The sequence below is a fragment of the Pleurodeles waltl genome, chromosome 3_1 (assembly GCF_031143425.1).
Source record: "Pleurodeles waltl isolate 20211129_DDA chromosome 3_1, aPleWal1.hap1.20221129, whole genome shotgun sequence".
Taxonomy (NCBI): Eukaryota; Metazoa; Chordata; class Amphibia; order Caudata; family Salamandridae; genus Pleurodeles; species Pleurodeles waltl.
In genome coordinates, this window is record NC_090440.1 from 269711409 (window position 1) to 269726951 (window position 15543).

The 15543-nt window shown below is 37.7% G+C and overlaps 1 protein-coding gene across 4 annotated transcripts in view; it reads right to left on the reverse strand.

The window, feature by feature from the left end:
* THSD4 (thrombospondin type 1 domain containing 4) overlaps positions 1–15543 on the reverse strand; it is a 1878668-nt gene that overhangs the window by 530061 nt on the left and 1333064 nt on the right. The window lies entirely within an intron of this gene.

Below are 15543 nucleotides of genomic sequence, written 5' to 3' on the forward strand. Positions count from 1 at the left end.
TTATTGGTGGTCTGTTCTCTCTGTTGTATTGAGTACAGGGATATCAGAAGAGTTAAGATTCTGAACTTGGATGACATGCATGTGGGTTTAGGTGTGCAAGCATATGTTGGGTGGCTAATGTTGAACTCAGGAAGCAGCATTCACATACAGATTATTAATGGTTCACTATGTGATTGCTGCTCATCTACTTCTCCATTTATGGATAGTTAACCCATAAGATAAAGTTGTAGGAGCAATGCAAATGGCAGTTATAGGTTAAAAACTTTGTTAGTTTTGTTACAACAACTTAAGCAGCATGCATCTTCCATTCGCACACAGATTTGGTTACATTTGTTAATCAGTCAAAAACAAATGTTGGTTCATCTATATCTGAAATCATGTACCCATACCCAAGAGTCAGCACACAAAGATGCATGTGATGTTTTAGCAAATACATTTATTTTATGAAATGTGTTAAATAATTTATGAAAAGAGAATACATGATCTACACATATATAATACACATTAAAATCCATGTGAAATAATGAGTATTGTACTAAATAAATTATTACTAAATTTGTTTGGTATGCCAATTTTACCCTGACCTATGGTTTCCTTCAAGAAGTGTTTCTGAAAGAGAGTGCCAATATAAAAAGCTAGAAAATGTTTACACAGAATGAAAGGTTTGCTTGTTTTATTTTTTCTCCCCATAAGTTAATTTTGATAAATTTGTACCTGCTTTTTTAATTAAAAAAATCATATTATTCACGACTTGCCAAAGTCTCAAAATAAGCAAATTCAAGCATTCCATCCATCACCATTTTCTTTGTTGCCCTAAGTGTGACAGGTATGCACTGACGAGGGTCCTGTGCTCAGTGTGCCACTGGAACCAAGGTATACCTGGCTGATAAATCCTATGAGGGCTGCTTATGCTCTTTTTCAGGGAAGACCTGTGCATATGGTTAGTTCCAAACTGATGTAGCACAGTGGGCAAAAAACGATGGATTGAGATGCTCTCCGAGCAAGTGCCAGTGGCTGATATTTATTCAAGTATTCCATCCATCCCCTTGTTTTTGTTGCCCTAAAATAAGCAAAAGAACTATAGAGGAGACTGAGAACAACTATATTTAGCATATCTATATCTATCTATCTATATCTATATATATATATATATACATATAGATATAGATAGATAGATAGATAGATATATAGATATATATATTACATAATATCCGGCAAAAGGAAAAATAATGATTACATCAGCTGTCAGCAGACCTCTGACCTCTGACAGTCTGGATTACAGAACATTTTAAATAAATGAGAGGATAATCAACCAAATATAAATGAAGTATAATGTGTGTAGAATCTAATACAAGGCAGCTTTTCTATCCACTGAGAGCATTTACAGTGAATGTTTCTCTATAGGTTGCACAACAGTTTGAGGCAACAGTGTTAACTCAAGTTATTGATAGCCAAGACATAATTTCGAGGAAACTCAATCAGTTAAATTCAAATGCATATTTGATTCAGCCTCTCAACCCACAAAACTACTGTCATAAAGTAAATCTACCACCACATATAAAAGAAAGACATTATATTACATTCTCATTTAAACATATTGAAATGTTGTATACAATTCACAGTTTATACCCAGTAGACCTTAGCTGAAATTCCGCACACTTCTCAACAACTACTACATACAGGAAAAGTACTGCATTCTTCAGTGCAGTTTCTGAATGAGCACCAAAAATTAATGTAAAAACGTGTTCCAGACTCCCTCAAAGTTCTAAACTGGACATAATGTTAGGACATTACCAGATATGCACAGCAAATTACCTCTCTATATTGTATGCCCTATAACACTAACCTCATCATGGCATGTGCAGCACACACAGAAGTGCCAAAGCGCCATTGGTGATTGTTTATGTGCAGAAAGGGACACCTTCCTGCACATAAACAATCACACTCCTCAACACAGACATGATGCATGGATGCTGTGTTGGCAGCTAAATTTAGCACCAGCACAGGGTGAAACGCAGAGGTGTGCCGTATTCCCTTAAATACGGTGCATCCCTGCATTTCTAAAGTGACACAGCGCGGTGCTGCCAATTGCGACGCAGCACCGTGCTGCGCCACTTTTCTTTAAATCTGGCCCTTTGGTTTCCTTCCTAGCTCAGACCTAAATCTCAAAGTGCACCCCCAAACAACGGCTAAGTCTGTCATATTTCACTGTCATTCTGTCCCTTTAGGATCTGAAACTAGCAACTGAGATTGTGGTAAACTTCTGCCTTGATTATGGTTCTGTCCTCGCTCACTGACCTTGAATATGGTTCTGCCTTGCTGACATTTTGCAATATTGGTTCACCCAACTATAGGTTGTTCTTCATGCTGAAGCTAGGATTTCCACCAACACAAAAAAATAGGGGACCAATTCACCCTTCTTCATTACTACCCTAAATGGATCCGTATGAGAATTGCATGTCTCATGTTCAAAACTTTCAACTTCCAAATAACTTTCCTAGAATTTAACCATACCAATACCGCACACTGCAAGGCACTAGATTCTGAGAAGACAATGCTTTAAGATCCTACTCAGGCAATGCTCCCACACGCTTCACATCAAAAATGCTTTCTTTCAAAAATGTAAACCACTTATAAAACCTCCTTTTTGGGAAAAAATCTGCATTTGGCTTTTTAATTAGATAATAAGTTATGTTATTGCATGCAGCTTTGTATAGCACATTGTCACCCTGGAAAGCATTCTGGTGCTGAGCAGGTGTTGGTCTATCCAAACCTAGGGCCTAGGGGGACTACTCAAAAAGACAGGTCTTCAGTTTCTTGCTGAATGTAAGAAGCGAGTAGGAGGCTCTTTGTGCTGTGGCAGGTCTCCTATGCTTTAGAAGCAGTGTAGAGGAAGGCTTGACCACTGGATCTGGTATTTTGTATGCATGACTATGTGTCAATAGGAGTCCAGATGGATGGACATGTCTGGAAGATTTGTGAAAGCAGATGCAATTGCTGAGAAATGCTGGGGAATTGTTTCATAGGTATTTAAAGGTGTGGGTCAGGGGTTTTAATTGTGCTCATTTGTGTGTGGGGAGCCAGTGGAGCTCCTTCAGGTGTGCTGTGATGTGAGTGTTGTGTAGGAGGTTGAAAGTGATTCTGGCCTGCATCTTTGTGGAGAGTTTTTTGTTGATCTCACTATAGAGGGTGCTCCCGTGTCCAACTGCCTTGTGACAAGGGAACGCATGATAGTTTTCCAAGTGCTGATTGTGAGCCATGTGAAAATCTTTCTCAGCATCAAAGCAGAAGGCAATGATGTTGATTGCTTCTGTGGTCAGTTGAGTTTTCTGTCAATGACGATCCAGAGATTCTTGGTGTGGGTGATGGGGAGGGTTTTGGTCCTAGCTCATTTGGCCATCAGACTTCCTGAAAATGATTTGTCGTCTTGGAGTTCCAATTCAGACAGTTGGTCTTTATTCAGTCGGTGATTTGAGTCATGCAGACATTGAACTTGATCCGGGTTCTAAATGTCTTGCCTGTGAGGGAGTGAATCAGTTGTATGTCAATGACACTGGAGAGGACAGGGATTTTGTGGGAGTGGATGATGCTGGTTAGCCGATCATGTATGCATTGAGGAGGATTGGACACAGGGAGGATCCTTGAGGAACTCCACAGATATGCAGGAGTCTGAGGTGTAAGGGTCAGACTGACTGACTGGGTCCTAACAGTCAGTAAGGAGCAGATCCATCAGAGTGGGTATCCTGGGATTCTGATGTTGTGTAGACATTGGATGAAGATGGAGAGGGATAGCATGTAAAATGCTGCAGAGAGGTCCAGGTGGCTATGTCTCCTCCATTCAGATTTATGCAGAAGTTATTTATAGTGGTGATGAGAGTAGTTTCTCTTCTGCGATAGGGTCTGACACCAGACTGAGTGGTGTCGAGAAATTGGTGGTCATTGAGGTGTTCAGTTAGGCATCTGTTGATGATTTCCTCTAAGTCCTTGACTAGGAACGATAGCATGGAGATTGATATGTAGTTGGGAGCATTGAAGGGTTTGCGAAGGGTTTCTTCATCAATGGGAAGACAAACTACTGCATAACTTGTGAGTGCTCTTCTGTGCTCTCTGTGCTACAAGACTACTATGAGGCAAGTCTCCTAATATTCTCCCCCCACTTTACCATTTCCTCACTAACCTACATTTGTTCACTCTTTCCTAAAACTGCCTGTCTTCAACTAAGTTACAATTTATTCCTCATCTGATTTACCCCTAAACACTTTCGACTTTCCTTAACCATGGTTAGGTTCAGTATTTGCCTTTATTTTTAACACTGTCAATGTATTCTTATTTCTGCTATTTAATGCCTTGCATAGCAGATTTGCTGCTTTACATCAGAAATATTTCAGGTCTGCTTACTATCATCAATGATTCTTTAGCGTCTTGTAATCCTGGTGCACTGCACTTTTCAATTAATGTTTGTTAAATGTAATTTTATGATGTCTCGGTTTCAAGCTTTAGCTGTGTATTTTCATTTTAATCCTGATGCTCTTTGCTGATGAGCAAATGAACTAGTTATAACGTTTTATGCTGCTGTCCATATATCATAAATTGTTCTGTAGCACTGCATACTGCAGGCCTGCAGCTTCAACTCTGACTTTACAGTACTTTAAGCCCATTTAGGATGGAGTCCACTCTACTTAAAATAAAGGTTGTATGCTAAAATATCAACTATGGACACACGATGCTACCAAGATATCAAACTAAAATATCGAGTACCAAAATGCATGTAAGTAAGTAGTTTTACTATTCGTAACTCAGCGTATGCACCTTCTGAATATTTTGGTCTTTTATATTTGGACTAGGGCCCATATTTATACTTTTTTAGCGACGCATTTGCACCGCTTTTTGACGCAAAAGTGGCACAAGTTTACAAAATACAATTGTATTTTGTACGTTTGCGCCGCTTTTGCGTCAAAAAATGGTGCAAATGCGGCGCTAAAGAAGTATAAATATGGGCCTAGGTCTTATAGTAGTATAATATTTTTCTGATTATATTAAAATGAAATACCTAAGAAAATATGTCAGTAAATAATGTGTAGCTGGTGCATAGTCTAGCAAGAACAAACAATGCATTGTTTCCTATGATTAAAAAGTCAATTTTATTAAGCTTCTTTGTATCAACAAAGAGAACCGTTTATACCCTAACAGCTGTGATTATGGCTAATTGGTATGCACTATACTACAAAATGAGTTTCCTTGGATTTCAGTTCCCTACAGGCCTTTCTGCAATCGCAGTCAATGCCAAGTCCCGCAATTAGAGGAAAAGTTTACCTTCTAGTCTCACTCCTCAGAAAAGAAAACACACTGAAGAGCAAACCTCGTCCTGTAGGTCGCTGTTTTCTTTTTATCGCAGCAATTCTAACCAATATTTGCAAATGCATACCCAATAAATTAGAAATTGATATTCTGACTTCTCAAATATAATTGTTTTAGGAGTTTGAAGGGAGGCCATATTTTCTATTAGATTAGACAGGTATTAAAACATAATTGCTAGTACAGAAAGAAGGTTTGTCAGGTCTTTGCAGTCTGCCCAGTTTATTATATTGTAAAAAAAATCTAATTACATTTTCATCACGCTTCATACCCTTGACAATGCACCAAAGCTGGGTAGCATTCTACACTGAGGGACAGTTCTTGACTGTAAGAGAGCTGAATTGTAGTGTGGTCTATGTCATTTCCCAACAAACTCTGGCCAGTCTTATGAAAAGTCCTAAATACAATGAGTCAGATACAGTGGGTGTTTTTCCCTAACAAGCCACTTCCCACATCAGAAACCAGCTTGCCCCTTAATTGCTGGTCATCTGCACCTTTGCCTTTGTCCCATTACAGAGTTCCATTGCCTTTTGGCTAGGTCATGACTATACAAATACAATACAAATTAAAGAATGGATTTTAACCTAGTTGGATTTGATTTTTTTCTGTTTGAAAAACGCACAATAGAAAAATTTGTTTTCTCCTGTAAATCAAATAGTTATTCCCCGTAATTTACTGAATTAATCTTTGAAAACTCTAACTTCAAAAGACTCGTTGGAATGTTACAATATACTAGTGCCCTTCATGATAAAACACCCTCTTGATAGAACTTCATGCTGTAGTTTATGCAATTTCCAGGCAAAATATTTCATAGGTGTTATTGTTATCCAATTTCAGTGTATAGACATTGAAAGATCTGCAGTCTAACCTGACTCACAAGTTTTCAGAAACATAAACTGAGGGGCAAATGAAACGTAAGTAGCAAGTGCTTAACACGTTGAGCCATACTGTTAGATTTATTTAATAAAATATACAGCTCATCAAGGCAGGAGGTATTTTTTGTAGACTGGAGGTAATGTATGAACAGAGAGGGGTTATGGAATGACATTCGTCTCTGCCTGGCTACATGGAAAAAGTGCTGAAGCATCTTTTCTATGGATCACCGTGTCATTTATGTCAGTCCATTACTTGAACCAGACAGAAGGTTCTCTATGAAGTGCAACTTGTACCACATGCAGCTACTTCAGGGAGTGTCCCGGCACTTTGATCAAGGTCATAGTGTAGGATATGGTCATATTGTCTATCCCTGCTTTGAAAAAGCCAGGTTCTCAACCTTTTTTTTTTAACACTGAAAAAAGCGTCCACTGCACGTAGCTCCCGGAGGAGTTAATCCAATGCCACTAAAAGGGTGAACAAATGTCCCCCAGCTCAAAAGCGGTGAATTCTGGGGAGCCTAGCTTGAAGGCTATTGCAAGACTGCAGATTTCGTGATGAGACGTAGAAGCTAAGTCTTGTTCTGAGGTAATCCGCACCTGTGTAGTAAAGTGCCTTGTGAACCAACACTAATGCTTTGAACATGATTATTTTCCTTATTGGGAGCCAGTGGACGGTGCGTAGGTGTGGGGACACAGTTCTTTAAGGCAGATTCAGGAGAATGTGAGCTGCTGTGTTCTGGACAACCTGACGTTTGTTAATCGGGTATTGGGGAAGTCCATGATAGACTGTCTTTCCATAGTCCAGTCTCGAGGGTGTTAGTGTTTGGTTGACTTTTTCTTGCCGTAAATGAGAGAAACTGCAGGGACCTTTTTAGTGAGCGCAGTAGTTCAAAACATGTGCCTTCCACTGATTTCATATGTAGTTGGAAGGACAGAGTTATCAAATTTAAGCCCCAAGTTCTTAACCTTAACCCCCAGCTGGATAGTGGGGTAGCTTCTTCAGGTCCAAAATTGTGCCATGTTTCTGGGGGAGAATAGACTTTCAGTTCTGCCTGCAATGTACTTTAGTTGGTGTAAGGCCAACCATTGGAATACCACTGTCAGGCAGGCTTTAATTGATTCACCTGGAATTTCTTCACCTTTGCCACGAGAACAACAGCTGAGTATCATTAGCGTATGATATAACTTTAGCCCCCAGGGATTCTGCTATCTGGCAAGTGGAGTGTAATACATGTTAAAAAGTGTTGGGCTCAGGGCTGAACCCTGGGGAACCCCCTATTGTCAGTTCATGAGACTTTGGGGAGAAAGGCGGAGTCCAACCCTCCTGATCTCTATCTTCCAGAAAGGAGGCAAGCCAGTCCATGACTTGACCCCCTATCCCGATGGATTGGAGACGGACTAAATGTCTGGAGTGGGGAACCATGTCAAAGGCTGCTGATAGATCTAACATGATCAGCATTGCCTTCCCACTGGCATCCAGGGTGACTTTGATGTATTCTGTCACCTCTATTAGCGATGTCTCTATACTGAAGTTGGGTCTAAAGCTGGACTGGCTAGGATGGAGCTGGTTGTTGGTTTGCAGGAATAAAGAGAGCTGCTAGTACTTTAGTTTGGGTGGTAGTAAAGAGCTAGGCCTGTAGTTAGTCTGCTCTCCTGGGTCAGCTGACAGTTTCTTTAACAGAGGCAAGAAATTAGCCTATTTCCAGAACATTGGAACCATGGAAGTGATCCCCAGGACACACCAACATTTCCCCAGATAATAGGGACATTAGCTGGTGATCCCCATATTTAGCATAGAGACCAGATTGTGCCCTCACATAATACATAAAGAATAGGGTCAGAAAAAGGCTGGGCTAACTCTCGTTTCTTTTTCAATAATCCCTGTTGACTCTTTTGTACAAATTTGGAGAGGTTAGAGATGGCATCAGTGTGTCAATTTGCATGAGGTATGCCTGATGAAATGTTGATCCAGTTTATCAACCATTTACCATTGTTATGACTGGAGGTCATCTCCTTTAATTGCTGATGCTTGCCTAATGAGCAGTAGATTAATTCTGATGATGTTAAAGTGCAGTCAGGTGGCACCGACTCACCCAGTTTCTTTCTGCCTGATAAGGCATTAGAACAAAATTTCAGTGGGAATTAAGACTCCTTTGTCCACTTGCAACAACAGACAGAACATAGCAGACTCTCTAGATTGAAGGATAAAATCATACAAGCCTTGGAGGATCATTTTACTTGTCAATTTGACCTAGAATCATTCAGTCGTCACCAAGCTCTATCTAAATCACATTATAAAAATTACAAATGCAGCAAATAATCCTTTTTTCTATAACATTAGATCATTTGTACTTTACTCAGATAGTCCATCATTACTGAGAACACAGTATTCTGAGTGAAATACCGAGTTATGCAATACTGATAGTGAGAACATTCACATGTCAAAAACAATGTAACCATTGTGTATATAAGTTTTAAACCAAGGGAGCATACAAACTGTCACTTGAGGCACTCACCTGAACAATACTACCCACAGATTTATCATTAAATGGAACTGGCTGAAATGGAACTGGATAAATGAAGTGGAAATAGTAGAATATATATGGGTTCATTCTGACCAGATTCATGCTGTAGTTACAAATACAACATCTGACAGTTCTTGCATTTATGTGTAATTTTGGAAAATTTGAACACAAATATTTTATTTTAAAAAGTGCTCATGTTAAAAAATAATCTAAACTTTTGCTTTTGCAGTGTACTCTGATCTTGATTTTCTCGGAATATTGTATCAAAATATTAAAAATAAATATTTCTTACATTAAACTTGAATATGCTTATATTTTACATGGAGGCATTGCCCATTGACAAAGTATTTCCATTGGTTCTCAATGAACATTAGAAAAATGGCTGCTGACAGAATTAAATGTATAATACCATGAAATAATTGGTTTTATAACTTATTTGCACCAGTGAAAAGCTTGTTGCAAAGGCTGACCTTTTTTTGTTGGTGTGAATGATTTTTTGATACCCACTTCTAAGTACTAATGGCATTTCTGATTTTCTCCATAGAACTTTTCTACTTTTGACAATTTCCATAACATTACTTTTCCGATATTGGTGAAATAGTATGACCTTTGCATTACATTTTTGTTGAGTTTCAGTCAGGGCAACTTCTATGTTACTGACAAGACCTTTTAATTGAACAAGATAAGGTTGGTCAGATATGTCAGATAAGAGTGTGTGTATGTGTGTGTAAGAGAGATGGAGAGAGAAATCTGTGGTACTGATTTGTATTTCAGAAGATAAGATTTTACTCAGAGCTTTGTAGTTTCAAAGATTTTACGACTGTGGCTGAGCTGGATAACAGTAAACCCTATAACGTATAATGACCGAAAGTTGAAAAATTGTATCAGAAAACTGGCAAGTAAAATTAGAGTCATGAGTTTATGGACTTTTTAGTGATAGTAGTCTTACTTCTTTAAAGGTTCTGATGTGCTGATCTTTGTACTGAATTAGATTTTTGTGTACACACTTGGTTTTATAAATCTTGCAAAATGTAAGGCTTTGTTGTATCTCACTCCTCTTTTGTAACCCTTTTAGATGTACACTTATTGGATTTTGCACCAGTGCAGTGGCTACATTGTGCTATAATTGTAAAATCATAGATGGATATGAATAAGTCCTAACATACAACTTAAAGACATTAAAATATTTAAACATTCAGTTTCATCTTTAACATGTGTAGGTACCAATAGAACTATCAGTCTTAGGTACCTGCTCATCTGCTGCTATTACTCTACTCTTGCATGACTAATAATTACAAATAGAAATTCTATAATGAAAATGAAAAATAAATTACATAGTCATTTACAATTATAACACAAATTGAGCAATCCACAATTACAGTTGAAAATAAGTCCAACTCTTGGAAGAGACCAATAAGTAGCAGTCTCCTTGTTGAATTGAATGCTAACTCTGTATGATATGTGTTCTCAGCAACACCTAATGCAGTAGGTTGTAAACCCTTTCAGCCAGACTCATAGCTGACCTTCTCAAGAAGAAAGAAGCATAGATGTCATATTGTCCAAGTAACCATTTGAACACAGCACTAACTGAACTCTTTCCACCAACCATAATGTCAATCTCAAAATGCATACTCATTATATGGTTGGTTTGTACTGATACAAAACAATACAAAATTATTTTAGGCATCATTGCCGCCAGAAAGTTTTGTCTCTTTCAATTAATCATTCAATCATTAATTGCAAAGAAACCTGGATTTCTTGATTGAATCCGATCTTCATTTTCATTTGAGCCTCAAAATTGTATGTTTGCAAAGAACACCCCTTTTTATTTAAATCCTCAAATATCTTTCCATAGCCTAGTCTATATCATAAGGTCAACATTGTGTGTCTACTATGGTCATTGGAGTACAATGAGGTAGCCCAAAAAAAGAGATTAAAGCATAGCTTACTTTTCAATAAACTGCTCCTACCTGTTCTGATATATAATGAATGGGAACATTAACTATATGTATCACAAACATTTCATCATGAGCAACACTTCATTTATTAAATGTGACATTTTCCATATAACTGTTTTTTGTTGCCATTTGGCATTCTTCTAATGTCTGTCGTAAACGCCTGATATCTGTGGACATCTGAAAGCACACATTGAATTTACACAAAGGTCAGTTCTTTGGAAAATATTAAAGGACTTTAGAAACTGGGACCAATTTGAGTAAATAATTTTGAAATCGTCTCCTGAGATATTTCAGTACACAACTGAAATAGTCACTGCAAATTTGGAGCATGGTCTGATTCATTCTGTTCAGACCTATATGTTTTACTATTTATTATTTTGGGGGGGTCAGTGCAAATAAGCACCTTGTGAATCTTTGATTCCTGCTGCACTGACAGGGCTACGAGCACATGCAAGCACAACTGATTGAACTGTACACTTCTTGATTGCTATGCACTTGCTAATGTCAATTTGGTTGTGCTTGTCTTTTGCTATCACCACAAACTATTGATTTTCCGTATCTATTTTGTGTATTATTTAGTGTATAGACTAATAATAAAGAGCTTTATGTCATCTCAACCAACACAGATTCCTTTAATATGGAGCTATTTTTGCTTTGCTCCTTTTCATTGCTCTTCACTGTATTAATAGTTTGTAACTACAGAAGTGGGCACTATATGAGAAATCAGAGCAAATATTAAATTTGAAATTCCTCAGAAGCAGTGCCTGCACATGGGATTTTATTTTACTGCATTGTGGTTGGTTGCATTTTAGGGTTTCTGCACAAGCATATGATTTACTTATACACAAAGAGTTATTTTATTTAAGGATCATAAAAGATGTATATTTTCATCTACAATTTATTGTACAATCTACAATTATCCAACAGTCCTTCACACATTGAGACTGGGGGTACATTTCTTGATCAATGAGCAAAATCATCTAGTGGACTATCAGTCTGAATTCTATATGTGGGACCTGATTGAAACAACTATTGCACACATTTGGGATGACATAGAACATTTTCTTAGTGAAAGACATTACTGAGTCCTTATCCTCTTTACCTCTCAACAGCATTGAACACAATTGTTAATCACAGACTACTCTCAATCTTTGAGCACTGCATGTGTTTCCACAGACAAATAATGTGATGGGTTACATTCTATCAAAACATCAGTTGGTAATATTCATCAATGCTAACCCTCTAATCTTCAATTAGTATCTTGAGTTGATGAGGACTTATTTGAGGGACATATCGTCTTTTTTCTATTATTATGGAGAGTACATAAGTTTAGCTAAAAAATATAATCAATCGTAATAATCAGTTTCTTTAGCTGTTGCCAGACAAAGCTCCAATGGATCTCAAAGACTTTATTGTTGTTTTCTCGTCATCTGTCTCTCTGTAAAATTCCTGAGTTTTCACTCACCTTTATCTCTCCGCCCAGCCCACATATCAGCAAAATACTGAAATCTCCAAATAAAAAATGAAACACTTACACTCCACCATCCATCAGAGGTGACACCTCATTCCTTGCTCAACTTTAAAATTGCCATATTAGAGGAATACCACATCTGTTACTCAACCCACTGAAAATGGATCCCCATTCCATGGTTAGACTTTACTCGGATACAAAATTATGATCACATGTCACAGAACTAAGATACCTTCCTTATTCATTGATTTGAAAATCAAATTCAACATTTCTTGCTTGGCGTATAAAAAACCATAGAAAAGTCTTATTCAAGAACTCAACTTACTTTACCATTGTTCCAAAGATTCTTATACATTTATCAGGTCCGCATGATCCTGAACTAAGTTGTGACAACCAATGAAATGGTAGACACTTTTAAAACTCATTTGTTCTTAGTCCAATACACACCCATCACATTTCTTGGTAATATATTGTGTTCCCTCTTGTATTGTTTTTATTATTATGGTATGTTCTATATAACACGGACCAATATCTTATACACCAACAGACCCACATATAACTGTTTAATTTAAAAATGAAAATACACACCTGCAACATTTATGTAGGTCATATGTCTACATTCACAACATGCAATGTAGAATACGGAGATCAGCCACATAAATGTAAATGCTGTCTCTTTTTCAAAAAATGAACTCTCCATCATTCCCACAATACTTGCACACTGACCAAACCTAAGTGTCAATCAGCCAGTCATCACAAAGTACCAAATAATTAAAGAGTAGCTAAGTTAGCCTTGGTAAAATCATGTAACCATGTGAATCTCTTCACATCTATTATTCAGTATTGATGAATTTTAAACCCTGATGAATCGTGCATTCTTTGTTGCAATTATGTTACATGTTCCACATTGCCTTATTCCTCAGTAATGTACAGTACTCCCCTGCCCTCTGTGGCCTATTTCTCACTTTTCAAATACCCCAATTAATACCAAAAAAGCTAAAGGATTGAAAAGAAACTGTGTAGTTCATTACAAAATTCTCCTCATATTAACACATGAAGGTTATACCATTCTGAAGCATACTACTTTTAGGTCTGGCAATATGCAAGACTTTTTGATTTTTCTAAACTTCACCTGCTTAATAAATAAACATATAGGGGCTTTCTTTGACAATTTGATCATTTTTGTGCTAGTGGCATTTTTGTTCCTCCCATCACAGCATAGAGAATGGGGCAATTGCTGGGACCTCTTGAGCCATTGGGTAACTTCACTGTGATTGACCACATTCGGCTCTGTCACAAGGAGCATATCTACTCACAATGGGGTACCATTAATTTCCAACGACCTCTAAGGCAATGTATGCTTTTTGAGACCAAAAATTATTTTTGCCTGTTGCCAATGATTTGTTTTAGATTGATGACGGCCAGGGAGCATTCAACAATATAATTCTGCAAAACCCTGAAATAAATAACATACATTGACAAAACCAGGAGGATAGTTCTCTATGCTACACCTATTGACTTTGTCAGTCCTGATTTACCTTATTTTAATAACGTGCATCTAGCAAACTACAGCTTTGGGAAAGTAAACTGTTAGGGCTTAGAAAACGGGTGTGTTCATTACATTTTTTTTTTTATTGTATGCAAACGTTATCAAAACAAAGGAAACAATAAAGAACACATGTCGCCACCTAATGGTGTGTGCAATAAAAACGCGCCAATTACATAACCATCACAAATAATCTTAATAGAATAGTGTAGGTACTTTATAGCAGGCAGGTGTATCTCGAACAGGTGCAGAAAACATGTTATTAATATACATAACAATGGTGACACGGTTAAAGAAGCCTCTAGGCAAGACCTAAAAATGACCCAAATATTTATCACCAGCGGGAAATTTTTGCATTAATCTCTGTCTGAAAATAAGACCACATTTCAGTTTTCCTATCACTTTGCTGAACTTTAGACCTTGCTCTCCGGGTCGTAATAACATAAGCGTTCGTAAATTATAATGTGCTTAAAGAGTTAAGTAACCATTTTTACTAGTCAGCAACTCAACTCATAAATGACCATTCTAGTATTGCTCAAGGATGAGTGAATGTCGTTCAGACATGCACTAGGGAGCAGACTCGAATACCATTGTGTCCAACGCTATGAGCAAGCAAAGCTGCATATTTAGCAACGATGTTCCTATAAGTTATTAACACTATGCCTGGTTCTGCATTGCCATAATTAAAAATATGTCTAACTGGAAATAAATTAGGCTAAAATTAAACGTTATCGTAAGTTCTGAGGAGGGCGAGTGCAATAACATTTTCTAGTCTCGTCAACCAGTCCAATGCACATTCGAAATAGTTGGAATAAAATGAGAACGGCGAACAACCCAGAAAGATGCTGCCTGCTTTATGTGTGTTTTTGAGGAAACTGTTGTGCAATGCACGTGAGCAGTTCAAACGGCTCAATGCAAGATTTGTAATATTAAACAATTCATAAAAAACGGTGCACATTATAAGCACACGTCGTCTTTATTTCATTTCTAAGGGTACACGTCAGTCTTGTTCGTGCAGACAAACACACACAACCTGGACGAGTACGTTTAACACCTCTTACCACTGCCATACACAAACAGGTACAGAGATACCTTATACACTACTTCTGAGGCAGGACAGACGCGCTCAGACACTCAGATATACTTACACACACTCATGCAGTGTTGTTGGGTCAGCTCACATCTCACTCAAGTTCTGCCACATAATTTATGTAAACACGCTCTGCTCACTGAACATACAAGACAGTCAGGTATACTGAATAGCATCAACCTCCTGAGAGAACATCTGAAATGTGACGTTGTCATTCTACGCCTCAACTGTACCTCATGGACATCTTGTCTTCAAATGTGGCTCTGCCCTGACACAGCCACCAGTTATGCAATAATCCCACAGCTCTGAACAATTTACCTCTTTATTTATTCGGGATGACGAACAAATGCAATGCCAAATCTGAAATTCCTACTTGAAATTAAAACATTTAAATAACACAACTCGGGGCACTTGCATTCCGCAGCAAACATCAGAAAAGGTCAATAAAGTGTGAAAGAAACGTATATCCGCCTACAGTTAGAAGACTTGAATTAAACAGTGGCTAAATGTGTTGAATATAGATGAAACCACAGCGTGTAAAATATTTTGTGTGGATAACAGCACTGCTCTTTAGCCTTACTCAATTTATATGTATACAGTTCAAAAAACACATTATGCAACAAGGAAAACGTGTTCTCAAACTTTCATGGGCATACAGTTTGCAGGAAAGTAGTATAGTTCGAGAAGGTATACCTATTGTAAGAAAAGTACTGCCTTCGAATT